Raw genomic sequence first — 18,770 nt, forward strand, 5'->3', positions numbered from 1 at the left:
ATTCAAACGGCCCTTTATTCCGACATTGTTCTGGTCAGCTTCAGATTTGCAGGCCAATCCTATCGTCTGAATTCCGCAGGCGCCAGGCTTGTCTTCTTTTTGCAGGTTTGTCTTCTAGTGCAATTTTCGTCATTTAGCCAGCGGACATTTGACCCATGCATCTCGAAACTGTATCCATGCATAATTCCAAAGCTTCTGAATTGGTGCAGATCACTGTCGGATCTTGTCTTTTAGCAAACGGATCATTGGTGCTGTCTTAAAATCATTCAGCATGACTTTGATAGCAGTTGTCTTTGATTGTCGCCAATTCTGATACTGAGTTGCCTTTCACTCAGCTTCCACGACCAGATTCGTTCTGCAAGATATAGTTCCGAAGAAGACTTCTCTTCTTTTATGCTGAGTTGCTTTTCACTCAGCTTCTGTGATCAGCTTCATTTGTAAGCTTCGGTTCTGAAGAAGACTTTCCTTCTTTCGTACTGAGTTATTCTTTACTCAACCCGCGCTATGTTGTCATGCTGACTATGTTCTGTCTTATAAGTATTTTTATACTCAACATTGAACAAACGCATTAATACAATTAAATCAAAGCACTTAAATTTAATTGTCTTAATCATGGATTAACTTAAATAATTTTGTCAAATCAAAATCATGTTGGAAAGGTGTTTCAACAGAAACGGGTAGGCTACCCGTTTTTACCCAGGTAAAAACGGGTAGGCTACCCATTTCTACTTAGGAAAAACAGATAGCCTACCTGTTTTCCTTTAGGGAAAACGGGTTTATTTTTTTTAATTATAATAAATATTAATTATAGATAAATTATGTATTGATTGGATAGAAAAAACGTATAGATAAATTATTGATTGGAAATAAAAAATGCGTATTGAAGTGTCCAATTAATTTTTATTTGGTAAATTATATTTATTTACCTTTTAGAACGTAAATTTAATTATACGTAAATTATGTATTGACTAGATAGAAAAAACGTATACATAAATTATTGATTGGAAATAAAAAAAATACGTATTAACGCGTGCAATTAATTTTTATTTGTTAATTTATATTTATTTATCTTTTAGAACATAAATTTAATTATTGATAAATTATGTATTGATTGGATAGAAAAAAATGTATAGATAAATTGGAAATAAAAAATACGTATTGAAGCGTCCAATCAATTTTTAATATTTATTATAATTAAAAAAAAATAAACCCATTTTCCCTAAAGGAAATCGGGTAGGCTACCCGTTTTTCCTTGGTAGAAACGGGTAGCCTACCCGTTTCTACCTAGGAAAAACGGGTAGGCTACCCGTTTCTACCTAGGAAAAACGGGTAGTTCATACTACCGGTCCATGGGTCGGACCGTATGGGCTACCCGTTTAGTGCAAATTCAACGGAAAAAAAAATTCGTTTCAAGTTAAATTCGTTAAATTTCAGATTATTGGTAAATACGAAACTTAGATGTTCAAGTATTTTTCCTTGTTTTGGAGGCATGATTTTTCTTCGTTTTATTCTTCGGGGTTGAGAGAATTTCACTTTTTTGAATGAAAAATGAAAAGGGCAAAAATGCCAAACAAGAGGCGACGGTAAGTAAAATAGGGGCGACGTATAGCAATCCATTTTCAATAACGTTAAACCCATTTACCCTTTCCCCTTCCTAGACCTTTCACTTACCCACTCACCTTTAACCAGTATAAATATAACTTCTTCAATTTTACGACATTCTGAAAAAAGTTCAGACCAAGATTAAAAGTCCATAAACCAGTATATGTACCATAAGCGTACAATGATGTCTGATGTTCGGTGCCTCCATATACGCATTGAGTTGGAGTTGGCCCAACTCCGACAGGAGTCACCCAGATTGCTCCTCAGTTGTTCAGGTATCTTACTCACTCAGAAGTTATGCATTGTTCTTCCTTTTATATTTTTGCTAATTCATGCTTGCTGCTATGCAGGTCCTGTGAATGGAGACCAACTAAAATGGTCTTTCATGATAAAGGGCCCTTAATACACCCCGTATGAAGGAGGTGTATACAAAATCAAAATCTTTTTTCCCTTTCCATTTCCCCTCCACACCTCCAGGGGTAAGAACACAAACTTATAAATACATTGTAATATTACATATATGCATATACACTGATGAAATTATTCTTATTCTCAGTTTCACTTTAGGACTAGGATTTATCATCCTAATATTAGTCCTTTGGGGATGGTATCTCCTCCCCAGCTACTTGCCTGCCCTTCCTTTCCCGCTGCTACGGTTAGATTTATCTATTCATTTATCTATGTTTGGGGTATAATCTATCTATGCATGTTTGGGGTCTAATTTATCTATGCAATGCTGATAGAGCCCTTCATTGAGGGGCCATTTCCTAGGCAAGAACAAATTGTTGATCAATACCTCAGCAACAGGGCATATTATGTTTCAACTGTCATAAGATGGATTGAATAGCATGCAAGGGGGGCATGATGCGTGAATAACATACAAGGAGGGATCCATGCTAAACAAACATTAGAGTTGGAGGTTGAACAATTGAAGAATTTGATAGGCATGAAAGGAAACTGGAAGAACAAAAATAAGTTCCCTTGGTAATCAACTTGAAGCTTTTGATCTTCCAGTTTCCTTTCATGCCTCTCAAATTCTTCACTTGTTCAACCTCCAACTCTAATGTTTGTTTAGCATGCAGTCCTCATTACATGCTATTTGCACATCATGCCCCCCTTGGTGCATTTCCTTTTTTGAAATACAAAGTAGACAACTTATTCCTATAAAAGCATGGTAATCAGTTCATATATGTATATTCAAATCACACCAAAAGACATCTAATCAGTTCATGTTAATCCGTTCATATGTAGATTCAAGTCACACTAGAAGACATCTAATCAGTTCATTGTCTAACTTGTTTGCCGATCAGTTGTATTATTTTCAAGTTATAACAGAACATATAAGTAGCCTAAATTGATATAAAAGTTCACAACCCTTGACTACATGCTTCATACACATACTCAATGAATTTAAATGGAAAAATCAGTTCATGCCCAATATAATTCACGTATATATCAAGCAAACATACAAGCTTAGTCAGTTCATACCGATTTATTTAGTTGCAGCATACTTATTCAAATGAATGAAACATATATGGCTACAACTTCACTCATGACTCTTTATATGGCGAAATTAGTTCATCAATATAACTCATGTATATGTCAAGCAAACATAGTCAATTCATACCAATATTACTCACATGTATGTCAAGCAAACATACAAGCTTAGCCAGTTCATACCAATTTATTCTAGTTGTAACATACTTATTCAAGTGAATGGAACAAATATGGCTGCAACTTCACTCATGATCCTTTACATGGTGAAATCAGTTCATACCAATATAACTCACGTATATGTCAAGCAAACATGCAAGCTTAGTCAGTTCATACCAATTTATTTAGTTGCATAATACTTACTCAAGTGAATGAAACAGATATGGCTACAACTTCACTCATGAACCTTTACATGGAGAAATCAGTTCATACCAATATAACTCATATATATGTCAAGCAAACATACAAGCTTAGTCGGTTCATATACCAATATAACTCATACTACATGTTTCATACACATATTCAATGAACATATAAAGTATAAGAGCATGGCCAATAAATTCATACCTATTCAACCATAAATAGAACATGAAGCAAGTTCACAACCCTTTACCACATGCTTCATACACATACTCAATGAACACCTAAAGTATAAGAGCATGCTTATAACTTCACTGACCATTTACTACATGCTTCATGCACATACTCAATAAGATAACATTCAATCACATATACTCAATAAGTTAAAGAAATCTTCCTATGTTATAAGCATGAACTGAATGGCAATCTCTTCAATCAACCTTCCTATGTACATAAGCATTCTTACTATCCCTACAAATGTTAATTTCAAATAAAAAGAGAATCAAATCAGTGCATAATCCCTAATGTTAATCATATTTGCAAATAAAAAGAGCAAGATCTACCTATCTCAGCATCACCCACAATAGCATCACGAAGTATATTGCCCACCTGTAACATGAATTTAAATGGTGAAACCAATGTATGTAAGATAAAGACCCACCCTTTTTCATTAGTGAATCCCATAATATTGTATCTAAGTGAGAGATCTAACATTTTCAACGGTAAGTCTGAAAATTAACAGCAGTAGAAATACACATTCGCAAGAGTAAATCTGATGATTATTACATGTTTGATGAGGAAAAAATAGATTAAAGAACAATGAAACCCTGATACATCGAGGAACAAAGTAAATATGGCTTACCATTTCTGTGTTTCGATCTTAGAAACAAAGATTTGAATGTAGAAAGCTACCATGAAGATACCCAAAGAGAGGGATGTGAGAGCTGAAGGAGAAACCTAATTTACTCTCTAGGTTTTGGTTTATATATGATATTAAAATATTAGTCAATACGTTTGAGCGCCTTAAATTTGAGAAGCGTTTTGGTCGGCTGCATAACTTAATTTCATTTGCCCTTTTTTTTGTTTTCAGACAACCATGACAGTCATATATAACAAGTGTCATCTAATGGTTAAGTAACTTTTCAATTAAAAGCGCATTTTCTTTAGATGGCAGGCGCATGTCATCGTAACGCCACATGTGATTTGAGGTAGTTTGTGCTTAAGCTTTCAGATGACATAAATTTAATATATTGTCGCGGAAAAACATTCAGATGACACGAAAACAAATATCTGTCATATAACTTGTGTCATGTGAAATGGAAAATGGCGTAGTGATGCGATGTTTCGTGAAGGAAATCTCTACGCAGTTGATCAAATTGGGAGGATTTCAGTATTCAATAAGGAATCAAATTTTTATGATCCTTTAATTGAAAAAAACAAAAAGTAACAACTTTAGATCTATTTGCTTCGAATTTGAGTAAGTTTGTTTGTCTAGAATTTTCTCAATCAAAATCAAAATATTATGTAGAATTAAGTTAAAATTTATGTATATGCATTGGGATAGTCCGAAGCATAATTCAGTGAATGCATCTGAGGCCCATGAACTTGTTGATTTTTGTTTTGACTCTTGGTTTTTGCTTTGAGGCAGTGATGATTCTTTTTAATTTTGGAAATAAGACGTGAAAGGAAGGATTCGATTTGAATGGCAGGGTAATACGATGTGGTTTTCATGTGAATTAGGATTAAAGTGTTTTTAAAGAGAGAGGATTTAGAGAGAGAAAAGGAAAGATAGAGAAAGGAGTTGTAGAAAATGAAGGAATGAGATAATAGTATTTTAGTAATTACATAAGAGCAACTCTAGTGGTTGGAGGGTTGCACACCCTCCAACCATTCTACCTCACCAATTTCTAATAACTCTCTTCACAAAACACCTTCTACCAAAAATCACCTCTAGTGGTTAGTCACATCATACTATTTAATGAGTCTCACACATCATATAATATTATTATTTCTTTACTTTTAATCAATTAACCTATTTTGTAATAATGTTAAAAAAACATATTTTGTAATAATAATATTAATTGAATAAAAAAATATACGAGAGTCATATTGAAAATTACGTGAAATAAATCGGATCAAATAATTTTGGAAATTATAAATATTTGGGATTGAGATTTATGAGTTGTATTTTCGGTGTTTTGAGAATTTACAACGTAAAATAATATTGACTATATTTATCATGAGGATCTATTTGAAAATAAATATTAAGAATAGAAAAAATATTGAAATTTATTATGTTTTACATAATATTACAGTTAATTTTTTTATATATATTTTATATTTTACCAGTAATTTGAAAATAAATATTGTATCAGCATTTTTTTTATTTGCATAATATTAATGTTAACTTTTTTTTATATAAAACAATACCAAAATGTATCAAATTTTTGCATCCAAATATTTTAAATTCTCCCTGTATTTACAAAACAAATAAAAAGAAATTCAATCAAAAGAAAATCAACCGCTGTAATAACAAGGACCCACCACAAAATCAGCTTTTATATTCCTATTTGAGACAACATGCCAAAACTTCATAGATTGAATGTCACGCACCAATCACAATTCAGCATGCCTGCCAACCCCCTTACCTCGCGTGAATATCAGTTTTGAAAATTTTGGGTTGGAGAGTCGCCCGTTTCTGCGACTCGCTGGAAGCTGGTGATTCTCATTTTTGGTTCTCTAATGGTTGGGAGTGACCAGAAAATTACAAATTGGTCCTTTTTCTCAACCATTAGAGATGCTCTAAGGGATAAAGGTATTTTAGTAATTGCATAAGGAGTGGGTCCTGCTTTTTTAAATGGGTAGGATGAAAAATGATGAGGTGGCGCATTGACCAGTCATTTTTACCTACTATTGTACACCATAGTGTGAGGTTATAAGATTGTACATCTTAGTGTGACAAAATGAAGGTTGTATACCAAATCAAGAATGATGCAAATGTTGTACACCATGTATGTAATTTACCCAATATTCGCCCTAAACCCACTATACTAATTACCTTCAGAATCCCCTAAGCCATCCCCCAATAGAAGCCAAATCGGGATTACCCGTACATGTTCCATCAAAATTTAATTTCTCCCAGCTAGACTAAGAGTAACGCCAAGAAAACCAAATAACTTGACTATGAAGTTTCACATTGGCCTTGATCGGCTCATTGACCACCACGATCTCTTTAAAAGAAGTAGTAAAACAACAAACTTTATCTAGGGGTTTTATCTCCATCAAACACAGCATCATTTCTCCATTTTCACAACCACCAAATACAATTAGAAAAAGAACACAGACCAATGGATATCTTGTAAGGAGCCATGAAAAACCAAATTATCATGAAGCCACCCATCCAGCCACTCGAAAAAGGGATATGAAACTGCAAGGGGACAACTTGGTTCAAAACATTTGTGGCAGGCTAGCAATCCTAAAGAACATGAACTTAATATATGAAACCTCCATAAGTGATGCAGGTAGAATTAGATGACAGATGTTGTTGAACTCAATTCCTATTACACGTGATGTTATTGTGGGCAAGAAGCCAAAGAAAACACTTAATCTTTTTTGGGAATTGAATTTGCCACACTAACTTCTAGAGAGGAGAACGATTATTCATGACACTAGGGAAAGAAGCTTTATACCTTGAAGCGAGAGTATACTCACCAGAAGAATCTCCACCCTAAAACCATAAATCATTTTGCCTGCTACTTAGACACACAATAAAAGCCTCTACCCAAAGAACATTTGTGGCAACAAAAATTGTCCCAGACACAACCAGTTCCAATTATTATGAACAATCCAAAAATCAATGACCATTAATTACAAAGCCTCCACTAGGATAGGTTGGATGGAACAAGGGGTTGCACCCACACTAGACATCAAACCAGAAATGCGTATTTCACACGTTGAAAATCAAGCTACCACATCCTTTAGTCACCACACTAAAACCCGCCATAATACTACTCTGAGTATATGAATGAGAGGCATTATTCTTAAAAGATATACATGCCCTAAGAATTATAGAAATATTTGGCTTTAACGACATTCACCTAGAGAGTATTCTTCCCAATAAGCAAATTCCAACCCAATTTAGCAACCATGGCTAATTAAATTGTCTTGCATTATAAATCTCGAGACCTTCATCTCTCTTGGGCCGATAAACTTTCTTCCAATTCATAAGGCTCTTTTTTTTATAGTTATTCGTGGAACCCCAAAGGAACATACGATTACAAGCATCAACTTTTTGATAAATATTAACTAAGAGGATAATAGTTTACATAACATAGCTTAGAATAGCAAGTGTAACAGACTTAACAACAGTAATACACTTTGCTAGAATTAAACGATTAGCTTTCCAACTGGCTAACATAAATACGATCGACCATAGTGCTTGTATGTCTCCTTAGTATCCCTTTTGTGTAAAAGAGGCATTCGTAAATATATTCCCAAATCAGCAGTCTTAATAAAGCTCAGAACGTCATATATACCATTGTTGGATAAAATTGAATAAAATTATATAATTAATTTAAATACCAACAAACACTTCACTTCATGAATAATCGTGTTCGTTCATGAATAGTTGTGTACGTCCATGAACAAACATGTTCGTTCGGGAACAAACATGTCATTTTGATTTCTATTTATATAGAATGGCTTGTCAAGTTTAGAGTTTTTTGAAAAAATTTGTTCTATTGAAATTTTTTTTATAGTCTTTGCATGTTATATTGTTCTAGTTTTCCTGCTCCAATGATAAAGAGTCTACACACAGTTAGAGTTTGCTTGCATAATTTGATGTATCCTGAGAGACGATCGTCAATAGCAACGAAATCTATCTTAAGAAGACTACTAATATATGCCTCATATTTGTCTAACTTTGTTCTTTTGATTTCTATTTACTGTTCATATACTTTTCTGTGTTTGTTTTGGTTTTTGGTTTAATCACGTCTAATATTCTTAAGACATATTAACATTCTTAAGACAGACTAATTGTTTTTTAATTTTTCCAAAAACACATACAGAAGTATTGTTTGGAACGAATCTTAATTCCTTCTGAAGTGTAGGCTATGCGTAGTTCAAATGATTAAAAGTTAAGTATTATTATGGTTCTCAAAATTAATCATGTTTTATTGATATTAATCTTATGATTAATTGAAGTTATTAGTAAAATAAGGAGTATGAAAACCATTAAAGTTATGCATTACTGTGTAACTTTTTAGAAGTTACAGATTTTATGTTTACTGTACGTTCTCTTTACCATTTTGAAAAAAATGATTTACCAAGTATAGTCAATGAAAAAAAAGTAAAATAGATGCTACTAAACTGGATCGTGGATACTCTTTTATGATTTACTTAAACTGACAATTTCCTATTAGGTGTAGTAAATTGCAATGAACGCTCTTGAGGAATATTGTGTTTTTGTGAAGATTTTAGACCTTTTTTCAAACTTTGGAATTCTTTTTGTGTTTGTCTAGTTAGTTGCATTGTAACACTGTTGAGCACTATTATGAATCTCATGAAAATAAAATGGATCATTGCAAAAAGTGGATCATTGTATAGAAAGTTCATTAAATTTTTGGTTTGGAATTAATATATACAGAACCAAAAAATTTAAACAATTTCTTTTAGTAAAAGATATTACTAGTTGAGGATTACAACATTACTTAAACTTGTCCAACTTATTTCTGAGTTTGAACTTTCGATTTTTTAGATGTAAATTATATTCGGATGAATTGGACAATAAAATAAATATATATGATAATTTCTGTTGTTGTTAATTATTGTTTTGTTTTTGTTTGTTTAAACAGATTCTAATTTTCTGATTCTAACTTGGTTTGTTTGGAATTTCAGGAAAAAATTGTTGGTTTATTTTCTGAATTGCCTTTTGATATTTGTTGGTACATGTGTTAATTGAAGATGGATCTGGTTTTAAGAACATGGCCACTTCAGAGGCTTTAGGCCCTCTTGTACTAGTGGCAATGTAGCCATAACAAAAGTCTAGAAAAATTTATTAGTGTGAATTTTAAGACTTGACCATAAAATAAAGTATGTTTTCTTCAGAGATGATGATGATGATATGAGAAAAGTTCCATATTTTCATGCATAAGGGTTGATTTCCATAAAAAATATGAAATGCCACAAATTAAAAAATCTGAGCAATAATGTTATCTAGCTGAGTTAGACGCTGGTAGATAAACATTAGTTGGCTAGAAATTTAATTTGTGAAAATCAATGAAAATGTAGAAATCAAATTGCCTTAAAACGAGTACGTCACAATGGTGGAACGAAGCAAAAATATCATATCAATTGGTGAATGTGTGGTATAAAAAGCTTTCGTATGATGAGATATGGGTAGAAAAGCTTCCGCATGATAACATCATTAGTCAAGTAATCTCAACGAGAGTCATCCTTATTGATTTTGTAGAATCAAAAGATTACACAACGGATCCACTAACCTAAAAGTTAAACCTAGATGAAATTGAAAAGACATCAAAAGGAATGGGACTCAAACCCATTAAATTTAAGGCATTATGTGAAGTAAAACCCTACATTGTTGACTGGATATCCCAAGATCTAGATTCAAATGTATAACCTAATTTCATGAACATTGTGTGGTCACTGTGGGGGGTAAAACCCAACTCCATTCCTAGATGTAAACACTGATATAAAAACGGGAAAAGGTTGAATTATATGCTTTTAATGACATATTGTGCATCAGAAATGTTGAGCAAATAAATCACCTATATAAGAGTGAAGTGGGGTCACTTAAAAGGAGACTAGTGGAGCTTAGTTCTCTAAAACTCTCGCAGGACCAAGAGATATTCATGATCATAACAAACATGAGAACCAATACCGTGTTATGTTGGTATCTATATGGAGTATATCATTGTTTACAGAAAATGCCAGAATAGTTCAAGGACACCGTGTCTACTAGTCATCTAGTAAAGTAAATATACTTTCGCAAGGGAAGGTTCAAGAGGCATTGCCTACCTATCCTATGCAGATATCGATTGTAGAAAGTTATCACCACATCATCAACGCCTTGTTTCCAATTTTATTCATATGGGGGATTGTTGGACAAAATTGAATAAAATTATATAATTAATTTAAATACCAACAAACACCTCCCTTCATGAATAGTTGTGTTTATTCATAAACATTCGTGTCTGTCATGAATAGTCATGTTTATTCATGAATAGTCGTGTCCATCCGTGAACAATTGTATTCGTTCGGAAACAGACATGTTCTTTCGAGTTCTATTTATATAGAATGGATTGTCAAATTCAGAGATTTTTGACAAAACAATTGTCCTATGGAAAAAAATTCTAGTCTTTGCACGTTATATTGTTCTAGTTTTCTTGCTCCAGTGATAATGAGTCTACACACAATTAGAGTTCGCTTGCATAATCTGTTGTATCCTAGGAGGCGATTATCAATAGCGACAAAATCTGTCTTAAAGAGACAGCTAATACAAGCCTCAGATTTGTTTAACTCCTTTTGATTTCTATTTACTATTCGTATACTGAAATGGATACATTGTCCATCACCTTCTCCATTGAAATCAACTTTCTCATCTTATTTTTAAACTAATTTTATTTAAAATTACAAATTGTTTTTTTTTGGAAAAAGTACAAAAATAAACCATATGTTTTGTGTCATTTTCAAACATAAACTATATAGTTTAAAAGTTTGCAAAAAGGTACATTCTGTTAGCAAAGACAATCCAGATTGTTAACACTATTAGAAAAGTCTAATGTGGCAATTTTTGGTCAAAAAGTCAAGGGGTGTATTTTTGTCTTTCTAAAAGCTCATATCTTTCTCTCTTCTTCATCTTGTTCTCAACATTTTTCCCTAGTATATTTGCATCCCCCGTTTTTTCCACAAATGTTTAAAAGAAGTTGAGGGATTCCATTAGAATTCCCGTGGCTTTTATGGGAGGTGAGAATTGAAGATGATGGGAAAAAGATGGGTTGTTCAGAAAGAGAATTAGATTTGTTAAATTTGTCTATTTGCATGCAATTGATTCGTGGGGTTTCCTTTTGCGTTTTTGCACAAGTTCAATGGAACCAGGGTCAGGAATTAAAATTCTAGAGTTATTAGATCTGCAGTTTAATGACATCAATGGGGCTAGAGACCTTTAACTCTGTTATTTTTTCTCTATAATTATCTCTGTTGGGGTTTAGTGTCATATAGACAAAAGTTGTAGGATACAAACTATTTGTGAATGAATAGTTCATTATCGATTGTTTTATAAGATATAGTAAATTGAACTATATATAAAAGGCATTAATCTTTTATCGGAACCAATCAAGTTAAGTAAAAGAAATCCCAAGTTTATTTAAGTAATCATGAAGTGTTCATACAAGCATGAAGTGAGACGAAACTTTATAATAAGCCAATAAACTTAAAACGACCCCAAGTCAAGTAATGTGTTTATGGGATTAATGTATTGCTATTGAGACTTGCACTTAACAATGTCTTCTGTTGTGAACAGAGAGCTCATCTCACAAGCTTTAGATATGGAGATGTCTAGACAGTTACATGGATCCGGTGAAAGGGGTTCATTAGGATTGAGGACTCGACTTGAGATAACAGAATGGATGGATTTATCTAGCGTCATCTATTTCATCTCAAATGGTATGAGTAGGTATAAGTAATCCTCAGACTCGAATAAACATTAATTAGCGATTCTGGATTATGGAATGTGATGCTTTTGTTGAAACACCTTTCCACATGATTTTGATTTGACAAAATTATTTAAGTAAATTGATAAAAAATATTCTGACACATTAAATTTAAATGCTTTGATTTATTTATACTAATGTGTTTGTTCAATGTTGAGTTTATTTATCTATAAGACATTAAGATATAAAGTCTAAAAGCCCATGATTGGAAGTTAAGCCCAAGTCAACATAATCAAGACCTCACGGCCCAAGAAGATGAAACGAAGTCGTATTAAGCAAAACGACGACTCAGCATGAAGAAGGATCGAGAAGCCTTCTAGCAAAAGCTTCAAGAGGAAGATGCTGAGTTAAGCGACAAGCAGTCAGGACAGCGGCAGACAAGAATCAACTTGTAGACAAAGTATTTCTACTTTGGGTAAAGTTCAGAAGGCGCAGGAAGCTGTCTGGAAGACTTTGCCAAAAATGTCAAAACATTCTGTCTGCCAGACGAAAAGCTGCTGAGCACTGCCGTGGACAGAAGATGCATGAATATCATTGGCCAACGACACTGAGCGCGTACTGAGTGACTACGACAGGAAGCCGTTTCCCTCCAACGGTTATTTCGAAATTCGAAATGACCTGTGCCTCAAGTGTCACTATAAATAGGCCTCTCATTTGCTTCATTCGATGCAGATCTTCAATTAGCCGAAACGCTGTCCAAATTCATACTTGAAGTTCTGTGAGAAAAGCAAAGCAAAATCCTTACACCAATTTCCATATTATTGTGTAAAAGTCTAGAGTGATTTTCAATCATCTAAAGTGTCTTAGCAATTGTTGTTTAGGACAAACACTTTATCATTTCTAGAAGAATAGAAAGGAGAGGCTGAGTACTCGGTTATAGTACTCAGTGGTAGATATAGGAGTGAGTAGAGGTATAGAGGAAGGTACTCTTGTATACTCAGCTTCTATTGTAAAAGGTTTGGTGCTCTACCTTTAAAGAGCTCGGTAGAGAATTCAAAAAGCTCGGAACGAGTTCTGGGGACTGGACGTAGGCGGAGAGGCCGAACCATGATAAGTCTGCTGAGTAACTTATTTCTAACCTTAAACTCCTTTACATATATTACTTGCTATAAAAACTGACTAAGTAACAAACTCACGCTGAGTTGAGTGAACTAAGAAGCTGAGTTCAGGAATAGACTCTAAGTGCTATCTCTTGACTCAAGTGAAGAAGCAGACTTAGTCACAAGTTGACTAAGCTTGTGTCTTAGAATTACTTAGCGCTGCTGTGTAAACCTTTTCTTTAGAAAAGAAGTCAGCCTAAACGGACAAAATTTTAAATAGTTCCTATCCCCCCCTTGGAACTAAACTTGTCACGTTATAAGGGACCAACAAGTGGTATCAGAGCTTAACAGCTCACTGAGCAAGATATAACTATCTTGAGCTGATCCCCACAATGGCTAAGAACATCACTCGTTTCCTCCCAGGAAATCAGACAACTCAGATTTTACCTGAGGGACTGTCCATTACTCGGCCTCCTCTGTTCTTCGGGTCTAACTATACCTTTTGGAAGAACAGAATGAAAAACTTCACTCAGGCAACAAATATGAGTGCATGGCTTTCTATAGTCCAAGGCCCATTTGTTCTTGTTGAAACTATTGACGGCCAAACGGTTGTTAAAGCTGAGACTAAATGGACAGAGGATGATCTCAAGAAGCTACAAAATCATGCTTCGGCTATAAACATACTTCACTGTGCGTTAGATGCTGCAGAGTACAACAAAATTTCAGGTTGTGAGTCAGTGCAGGAGATCTGGAAGAAACTGGAGGTCACCTACGAAGGAACCAACAAAGTGAAGGAGTCCAAGGTGAACCAGCACATGAGGTTGTACGAGCTCTTTGAAATGAATGATGATGAAGGAATCTTTGAGATGAATTCATGGTTCACAAACATTATCAACGAGCTCAAGAGACTTGGCAAGATCTTTACTGAGGAAGAGCAAGTCAAAAAGATACTGAGGAGTCTTCCTAAAAGCTGGCAAGCCAAGAAAACTGCTGTTGAGGAAGCTCAAGACTTAACCACCTACAAGTATGATGAACTCATTGGCTCGTTGTTGACCCATGAGATCTCAATGAAGAATTTTGAGGTGAAGGAAAAGTCTGAAGACAAGAAGAAAAAGTCTCTTGTCATGAAAGCTGACTCCACTGATGGGAGCTCAACAAATGATGAAGAAATGACAATGTTCACTAGAAAGATGAAAAGGCTGTTCAGAAAGAATGATAAATATTCCAAAAAGCGTTGCAAGAAGTTTGATAAGTACAAAGCTGAGTCAAGCGACAGTAAGTACAAGAAGGACAACTCAAAGCCCATTACATGCTTTGAATGTCATCAAACTGGCCATATCAAATCAAGCTGTCCTACCTTGAAGAAGGAAAGGAAGAACGGCAAGAAGGCAATGGTGGCAACCTGGAGTGATAGTGATGAATCATCATCATCAGGAGACGATGCCACTGAGTCAGCAAAGATCTGCTTCATGGAAAATGAGCTTGCTGAGCCTTGTGTTTCTGAGCATGCTGACCCCTCCATTGCATCTAACGATGAGGAACACTCAACTGAGGTAATATCACTACCCTTGCTCAGAAATGAAATGGTTAATGCCCTGAGTGACCTCTACACACTTGTCAAAAAGTGTAATAAAAAGGTTAGAGCACTCAGCAGGCGATGTGACGAGATTGAGGAGGTCAAGCTGAGTGACCTTCGGTATCTTCTCCAAGATAACTCAACTTTGCATAGTAACGTAGAAATTATGCAAAAGTTTGTCTCTGAAGTCCAATCAGATTCTAAGAAACTGAAAAAGGATGTCACATCTATTTAGAACCAACTCAAAGTTCCGAATAAAAAAAATATTCCTCTGAACACTCAGTACCGAAGTACTAGTCAGTAGAGATGGAATCCTCAGCGGAATGTCCAGTGTGACTTATGTGGGAAGAAAGGACACACCACAAAGGTGTGCTGGCATGCTCAGCACTGGGGTGCTGACCAGTCAGTGAGACATCCTAAACGGAAGGTCAGCTGTGACTTTTGTGGAAAGAATGGACACACTGTCCAAGTATGTCGTCATAAAATGAAATATTATGCTTTACCTGTTGAACCTAACAAACAAGGACCCAAAAAGAATTGGGTACCTAAAAGCAACTAGCTATATTGCAGGTAAGTCTGAGGTGTGCTGAGAAGTCAAAGATGTGGTACATTGACAGCGCATGCTCGAGATATATGACTGGTGATGAAACTCAGTTCATCACATTTGTGCGTAAATGAGGTGGAAGTGTAAGTTTTGGAGACAACAAAAAGGGTAAGATAGTAGGGTCAGGAACCGTTGGTGGTAATCCTACTATTGAGTCAGTCTCCCTAGTCAGGGGACTCAAGTATAACTTACTCAGCGTAGCTCAGCTATGTGACAATGGGAGAAAAGTTATATTTGATGACACTGGATGTAAAATATTCGAGGGTAAAACAAATGAGTTGATTTTAACTGCCCCTCGTCTTGATAATGTCTTTATGCTGAACTTAGAAAAGAAGTTTTCAAAAACGGTATGCTTAGTGTCAAAGGAAGAAAATTCCTGGCTATGGCACAGGAGACTTGGTCATGTAAGCATGGACCTCCTGGCCAAATTAGCAAGAAAGTAATTAGTTGAGGGACTGCCAGAACTTAAGTTTGAAAAAGATCAACTATGCCACGCTTGTCAAGCTGGAAAACAAACCAAACAATCTTTTCATAGTAAAAACATTGTCTCAACTAAGCATCCATTAGAGTTACTATACTTGGATCTCTTCGGTCTAGTCCAGCCGCTGAGCTTGGGTGGTAGAAGATTTTCCTTGGTCATTGTAGATGACTTTTCTCGGTACACTTGGATCATCTTGCTGAGTAGCAAGGATGAAACCTTTGAGACATTTTCAAATTTAGTAAGAAAACTTGAAAATGATAAAGACCTTAAGTTAGCTCACATCCGAAGTGATAATGGTGGAGAATTCAAGAACCAACAGTTTGTTGAATTCTGTGAAGCCAACGGCATTGACCATAATTTTTCTGCTCCTAGAACGCCTCAACAAAATGGGGTTGTTGAAAGGAAAAACAGAACCTTGGTTGAAATAGCCAGGACAATGCTGAGTGAGCATAGGCTTCCAAAGTACTTTTGGGGAGAAGCTGTCAACACAGCGTGCTACATACTTAATAGGGCTCTAGTTAGACCCATATTAAAGAAGACCCCCTACGAATTTTGGAAAGGACGAAAGCCCAACATTGGATAATTCTGTGCCTTTGGTTGCAAATGTTTTATTTTAAATACCAAAGACAGCCTAGCTAAGTTTGACTCAAAAGCTGATGAAGCTATCTTTTTAGGCTACTCAACAAACAACAAAGCATACAGAGTTTTCAATAAACGAACTCAGGTCTTAGAAGAGTCAATACATGTTGAGTTCGATGAAACTAACCCTGCAGGAAGAGGCATGCAGTTGACTAAGGATGATCCCCACTCAGCGCCCGCTGACTAAGAAACAGCCACTGAGTCACTGCCTCAAGGGCTGACCAAAGGTAAAAGCGAAACTCAAATTGTTTTCACTGACCAATCTACACCTACAGAGATTGTTGAAACACAACCAGCACAAGACATCATTCTACCAAAAGAGATCAGAATACCAAGAGGACACTCAGAGAGTGCCATTCTTGATGCCGCTGAGAACACCCTGATGACAAGGAATCAACTCAGGAGATACCTCAGCAACGTAGCATTCGTCTCAATTCAGGAACCAAAGAACTTCGCTGAGGCTGAGTATGATGAGTTCTGGATGAATGCAATGCAAGAAGAACTTGATCAGTTCAAGAGAAATGAAGTATGAGACTTAATGCCAAAACCAAAAAGCCAGAAGACCATAGGAACAAGATGGGTCTTTCGCAACTAGATGGATGAACAAGGGAACGTGGTCAGGAACAAAGCAAGACTTGTGGCTCAGGGCTACAGTCAGCAAGAAGGTATTGACTATGGTGAGACCTTTGCCCCAGTGGCAAGGCTAGAGGCTATTAGAATTTTGTGTGCATATGCAAGTTATATGAACTTTAAATTGTTTCAAATGGATGTTAAGAGTGCATTCCTTAATGGAGTTATAAACGAGGAAGTTTATGTTAATCAGCCTCCAGGGTTTGAGGATCCTAAATTCCCAAACCACGTTTATAAGCTCAAAAAGGCTCTGTATGGTCTCAAGAAAGCACCACGTGCTTAGTATGAGAGGCTGACCAGTTTCCTGCTGACTAGAAATTATGTCAGAGGCAAAGCTGATACAACCTTATTCATTAAGAGGAAGGGTAAAGATACCCTGCTGGCTCAAATATATGTTGATGACATTATTTTTGGTGCCACTAACGAGTCAATGTGCAAGGAATTTAGTAAGCAGATGCAAACTGAGTTTGAAATGTCAATGATGGGAGAACTCAATTTCTTCCTTGGACTTCAAATCAAACAAGGGAAAAATGGCATCTTCATCAGTCAAACTAAGTATGCTAAGGAGATATTGAAGAAGTATGAACTTGAGAATTGCAAGTCAATATCTACCCCAATGGGCACTGACAATGTCCTCAGCGCTGACGAAAGTGGTAAGTCAGTAGACAGCAGATTGTACCGAGGTATGATTGGTTCTCTACTTTACTTGACTGCTAGTAGGCTAGACATTCAGTTCTCAGTATGTTATTGTGCTAGATATCAATCTAACCCTAAGGAATCCCATTACATAGCTGTAAAAAGAATCCTTAGATATTTGCAAGGCTCAGTGAATGCAGGTTTGTGGTATCCCAACACTCATGATTTCACACTCATTGGATACACTAACGCTGACTACGGACGAGACAAGCTTGAATGAAAAAGCACCTCAGGAGGATGCCACTTCCTTGGGAGCTATCTTGTGTCCTGGTTCAGCAAGAAGAAGGCGTCAGTAGCCCTGTCAACCACTGAAGCTGAGTACGTTGCTGCTGGAAGCTGTGTTGCTCAAGTCCTATGGATTAAGCAACAGCTTGAAGATTATGGCGTTCGGACTAAAACAATTGAAGTCAAATGTGACAACAAGAGTGCCATTGACTTATCAAAGAACCCAATCCAGCACAGCAGAATGAAGCATGTCAGCATAAGACATCACTTCATCAGAGATCATGTACTCAAGGGAGAGATCAAGCTGACTTATGTCCCAACGGATGAGCAGCTTGCTGATATCTTCACAAAGCCACTGGCTCGTGAGCAATTCAACATACTTAGAGAAGCCATTGGTATGTTTAATCCTCTTCAATAAATTCTAAGTATAGAATGTATGCATGCTGAGTGAATTACCATGCTGAATGATTTATGCTGAGTAGTTTTACATGCTGAGTGTTTATCTTAAGCTGAGCAACTAAGCATAAGAATTATTCCTTTGCGTAACAATTGACTACTCAGAATTTCAAACGTTTGAGATCCTTCACACTGAGTAAAGATCTGTTGAAAAACTTAATGCAAAACACGCGAATTGAATAGCCACCTAGGATGACGTAAGCGCAATAATTAGAAAATACACGCGCCGAATATGTCA

The sequence above is a fragment of the Euphorbia lathyris genome, chromosome 1, assembly GCF_963576675.1.
Source record: "Euphorbia lathyris chromosome 1, ddEupLath1.1, whole genome shotgun sequence".
NCBI lineage: Eukaryota > Viridiplantae > Streptophyta > Magnoliopsida > Malpighiales > Euphorbiaceae > Euphorbia > Euphorbia lathyris.